The following is a 6,000-nucleotide window of genomic DNA, read 5'->3' on the forward strand; positions in this document are numbered from 1 at the left end:
TGCTAAAAAACAAACAAACAAACAAAAAGCAACCAAAAAAACCCCAACAGAATTATCTAGAACTCTGAGAAACCGGGAACTGGGAAAGAGGGTGTGTTTATGTTATATGGCAATCCACTAAGTTTAAGGGAAAGAACCCAGTATCTAAGTAAGGCTAGTCCTGCTACCCTTTACCTAGCAATTTGGGGAAATATTGAGGACTGTGGAGGATGAAACGTGAATTAACCAGTGTTGGAGGAACCTGAGATGGCTTTAAGGTGAACTCCCATACTTCAGGAAAACCATGCTCAAAGGGGAAGGAGACATAAAGATGACAGGAGTCATGAAGAAATAAAAACGTGAGGATATAAGGAAAAAAAGGGAAATTATCAAATATCTTAGAGGAAGAAAGTTCGACTCTAGACCTGAGCATAATTGGATAAACCAATAGGGAAGATATTATTAGCAGAAGTGGTTATGATTTCCAGATAAGTTAAAGAATCCAGACATTTATAAATATATCTCTAGAAAAAAAAATCATACCTTGTGAAGTAGGGAAAAATGTAGATTCCCAAAAAACCTTGATACAACCAGTGGATGTTTCTGAATACTTTAAAAAAGAAATAACAGTTTTAAAAGAAGAATTTATCATTTGCCTAAGATAAATAATTGACAGAATAGAAAAAAAAAATGAATCTCTAGTATGTCTCACCATGAAAACAAAATAAAGAATAGCTGAGTGAAAATGTAAATACTCAGAAATAAAGAATGATGTAGGAGAAAGGGGGAAAATCAAGAACATTAAAAATAAAATGTTATCTCAACATAAGCAAAATATATTAATTTCAAACAAGAGACAATTTAAGGATTATAATTCTCCCAGAAGAGCATACTAAATCAAAAGCTTTGAAAAAATAATGTAAGAAATACTACAAGAAAATTCTCCAGAACTTTTGAATATAAAATAATAGGTCAATTGAAAGAATCCACTGATTACCTCCAGAGGGGAAAAAAAATTCCTGTTCTGTAAGCTCATGTTTAATGATTTCAATGGCAAACATCAAATTCTGCAAGCAAACAAGAAGAAAACCTTCAAATATAAAGGAAAGGAAATTTGTATAAGACAAGACTAATTTGAACCCACTATAAACCACAAGTGGGAATGAAATAATGCATTCAAAAGAACAGAGGCTCATATTACAGCTATCTTGAAAACCTGAGACTAACTATTAATGAAAAAAAAAAGATGAATGTTTAATAAATAGAGGAATTCAAAACATTCCTAAGAATAAAACCAGATGGGGCTGTGGGAAGCTACTTACTTTGTATATATAATTCAGATGAATGAAATAAAACAAAGGGAAATAAGGACAGAAAATAAGAACAATATAAAAACAAACAAAATATAGTATATTAATACCTAAAAAAAATTAGACAAGGGTGAAAGTAGAATGTAAATAGTAGCAAAATTGGAGAAACAAGCCTAAAACTTCACTGACAAAATTTCATTATACCCTACTTACACAAGAATAAATGGGTTTTTGTTTGTTTGTTTGTTTTGGTGAGACAGTACCATCTGGATGTATAGAATAAGCAAAAGCTTCATGTAGAGGTTGGTATCTGAGCAACATTTTGAAGGACACAATGTATAAGAAACAGAAATAAGATGGCTATGCATTCTAGGTATGGAGTAGAGTCAGAAAAAAACCTTGTAGGGAATTTAATCTTACTTCCACATAATTTTTCAGATAAAGAAATGGGTTCAGGAAGGACAAATAAGTAGCCCAAAATCATTCAATTAACAGATAATAGGATTAGTATTAATACCAAATGTATTCTGAAGCCAACTTATACCGATTAATGAGAAGTGATTGATACATTTCCTTTGTGAGCATATTTCTCTTAGTAAATCAAGAAATAATACAAATCAGAGTATGAATTAGTGGATTGTTATTTGCCTTGACTTAAAAAAAAGTGATGAAGAAAATTTTAATTGCTCAGGTTCTTTTATTTTAATTTTTTCAAAATTATATGTCAGAATTTTAATATTCATTTTCTTATTTTGCAGTCTATGTTCTCTACCTCCCTTCCAATCCTTCCTTTTCACCACTACCCACATAGACAGATAATATGATATAACATGTACATAAATTATTATAAAATGCATATTTCCATGCTTGGTATGTTGTGACCAAAGACACAGTTTGTTTATACTAAGAAAAATTTGTGGAGGAAATTAACTGAAAATGGTATTTTGTAGTCCATATTCATACTACATCTATTGGTGGTAGGTATCCTTTTTTGTCAAGAGTCTCTTAATACTGGATCCTGACTTTGTTGATAATAGTGAAAAGTCATTCACATTTGATCATCAGATCTTATTGTTACTGTGTGCAACATTCTCCTGGTTCTACTTACTTCACTTACATAATTTCATATAAATGCTTTGAGGTTTTTTCTGTGTGTGATCATTTCATTTGTCAATAGTATTCCATTACACACATATACCACAACTTTTTCAGTCATTTCCCAAGTGATGTTCATTCCTGTAATTTCTAATTCTTTGCAACCAAAAAACCCCCACAAAGAATAAAAGAACTGTTATAAATATTTCTGTACAGATAAGTTATTCCTCCACATCTTTAATATCTATGAAATATAGACTTAGAAGTTGTATTGCTTGGCCAAAACTATATTCATAGTCTGATCACCCTTTAAGCATGACTCCAGATTGTTCTCCAGAACGATAGTGTCAGTTCACAGTTCCATCAGCAGTGTGTTATTGTCCCAATTTTTCCACATGCCCTTTAACATTTATTATATTCCTTTTTTTTGTCTTGTTAGTTACATCCTGGTATGTATGAGGTGGTATTTCAGGGTTGATTTAATTTTCATTTCTATTATTAATAGTGATTTGGAGCATTTTTTCATATGGCTATTGACCATTGACAATTGAGGAATACTTCATATTCTTATAAATTTGAATCAGTTCTCTTTATATTTGAGAAATGAAGCACATTATTGTCCCAATTTTCTCATATCCCTTCCATATTACCATTTTTATTTTCTATCATATTAGCCAATCAGATAAGTATGAGGTTCTGGGAATTTATAATGCAAATTCTAGTCACTGGACACTCAGTATAGACCACAAGATAATATTTAACTATCCATGTTCTCTCAAAGACAGTGTCCAAGAAACTTCACATCTCATCTGGGCTACAGTTTTTCATTTAAAAAGAAGGGTATTGTACTATATGACTTCTAGCATCCATTACATCTTGGATATTCTGAAAGATTTTAAGATACTTTGAGTTAAATTTATTTGTGCCTCCCAAAGCATCTGGAAGAGTGTCTCAGCTGAAAGATAAATTTCAACAAATATTGGTTATTAAAAGTATATATATTTGCAGAAAAGAGCCATGAGCACCATGTGCTCATGATGTTCAGATGTGTTCAATCTGCCTTTTTAATTATACTTTGCTCTCCTTAACCATGATTTGTTTATCTGAGTTTATATGCCATTCAGTAGCTGAGAGACCTTCTATATTCGAATGAGGCTTAAAAGTTTTTTTGTTATTTTAATATTTTCCAATTACATGCAAGACAATTTTTAATAATCATTTAAATATTTGAATTCTATTTTTTCTCCTTTTTTCCCACTTCTTTTCCCTCCTATAGGAGACAAGCAATTTGATTTTGATTATAACATGTGAGGCCATGCAAAACATATTTACAAGCTAATCAAGTTGCAAAAGAAAACACAAAGTAAAACAATAAAAATAAAGTTAAAAAAAAGCATTTTTCCATCTGCATTCAGAATTCTTCAATTCTCTCTCTGGAAGTGGATAGCAATTTTGTCATGGGTCATTTAGAATTGTCTTCTCATCATCTTATTTCCTGTGAAGCTATGCAGGCTGCCTGAAGTCCTTCAGTCCTGTGAAGCGGAGATAGAGAGGGTAGGTATTATTTATAAACTCAACAGGAAGTCCCTCTTTAGCATATTTACCAAGGGTCCTTGCTTATAGGCTATCTTCCCAGGGAAGTTCTTTTTGGGCTCAAGTTAGCTGATTCATCTCTATAATCTAACTATATATAATAATAAACTCAATTCCCACAAATTAGTTTCACTGATAATTTATAGAAATAGATGGAATACATAACTTCCAGGATATTCTTTCAATTTGTAACCATTTCTGAAGAGAGACAGATTGGTATTGTAGATAGAGGAATAACCTTGGAGTCAAGAAGACCTTTATTCAAGTTCTGATCAATATATATTCAGACTGTATAACCAAGAGTGAGACACCTGATCTCTTGTACTCCAGGAAAATTCTAAGAATAAATTGCAAGCTAAACTGTATTTTGAATTCATTGTAGATTGAGATATTTCATTGAGAACACCTCTCATGGATAAAATCACAGGTTCATATGAAATAATGATAATAAGAAAAATGATTTTTTTCTGGTCTACAAGTAATATTCCTATCTATCAATGAATAATGACAGTAAGGTTATATATAGGAATCTGAAATAGACCTCAGATTCCAAATACCTCAATCCTTTCATTTTAGAGATATAAAAACTGAAGTCCAAAGAGTACAAGTGAGTTTTCTAATGTTATTAAGTCAGTAAGAGTCAGAGACTGGATTTAATGAACCCAGAAAATTATATTATAGCTATAGAAGAAATAAAATATATTAGAATTATTATTAAAACTGCTGTATTTTTTAATAGATCATCAACTGTGACTTAATAAGAGGCCCCCCAAAGGAATTTAAAGTAGGTACACAAATGTGATTTTTGATGAAATTATTTTGTTCTACAGATTGGACTTAATTAAAATGTGTTAGATGCACAAAAAGCAAGGAGAGTGGTTAGATTAGTTATAGTATTTCTCATTACATTTCATTGATTCATACTTGAATCAAATCATTCTTATATTTGTTCATTGTCTATGAAAAATGAGAAGTTATGTGAATGAATAGGGGTTGATTGTTAATTATTTCCTCTAAGGAATTTTATGAGATCAAGTCACACTGAAATCCACACAAGCTAATAAAATCATATTTCTAGCTTTGAAGTGTCTAAGCCATAGTGGAAACCAAGCTGTAATTAACAGAAAGTTCTCTTTACATAATATTCATGACTTCTGATCATCTAGGTAAGAATGATTTTGCAATTGTGGCCTTTGGCATGCCCATTCTCCAAAGAAATTTGACTACATGCAGTCTTTCCCAAGTGGAAGTTTGAAAACAGTGCTTCCTCCAAGTCTGTAGCATAGGTACCATCATATTTTCCTAAAATGTCATTAAGTGAATTGTAGTCTCATTATTCATATTTTACTTTGTAAGTAGGTATTTTTTTCTGCTCATATTTATTTTTAAAGCATATATATATATATATATGTAAATATGCAAATAAGCTCTGCTGATCTACCAGTTGGTTCAACAACAGCTGTATCAAAAGAAGCTCCATGAATAGTTCATGAATCTGAAATGGTATGTTTATTTCCATTGACTAAAAGTTGGTATAAATTAGGCAAAGAGATTTTTTTTTTAATATTTTATTAAAGATTTCCCAATTACAAGTAAAATATTTAACATTCATTTCTTCAAATTTTGGGTTTAAAGCCATCACCCTCCCACCTACCCTTTCCATACCAATGGAGAAGATATCCAATATGATACCAGTTATAGATTTGAAATCAGGTAAAACAAATATCCATATTAGCCATTATGAAGAAAGAAAACACAGAGAAATAAGAAAAATAAGAATCCTTAAAAAATTTATCCTTCCATATCTTGTGAGATCTGGAATGATTTCTTTCACACTGCTTATAATATTTCTTGATCTGGGAGTTCTGGAATTTGGGTATTCTTTGGAGTTTTCATTTTTGGAATCTTAGGAGCTTATCAATGGAGTTTTTCAATGTGGATTTTACTCCTTGTATTTAAGATATCAAGGCGGTTTTCCTTGATAATTTTTTTGAAATATAGTCTCTAAGCTTCTTCTTTATTG

The 6,000-nt window shown here is 31.0% G+C and overlaps 1 long non-coding RNA gene across 1 annotated transcript in view; it reads left to right on the forward strand.

The window, feature by feature from the left end:
• Window positions 1-3,911, forward strand: part of LOC130454573 (uncharacterized) — a 70,400-nt gene extending 66,489 nt beyond the window's left edge. The window contains exon 5 of the long non-coding RNA XR_008912225.1: window positions 3,661-3,911. This is a non-coding gene — a long non-coding RNA (uncharacterized LOC130454573). The remainder of the gene's footprint in view (window positions 1-3,660) is intronic.
• The last annotated feature ends 2,089 nt before the right edge of the window (window positions 3,912-6,000 follow it).

The sequence above is a fragment of the Monodelphis domestica genome, chromosome 5 (assembly GCF_027887165.1).
Source record: "Monodelphis domestica isolate mMonDom1 chromosome 5, mMonDom1.pri, whole genome shotgun sequence".
Classification (NCBI taxonomy): domain Eukaryota; kingdom Metazoa; phylum Chordata; class Mammalia; order Didelphimorphia; family Didelphidae; genus Monodelphis; species Monodelphis domestica.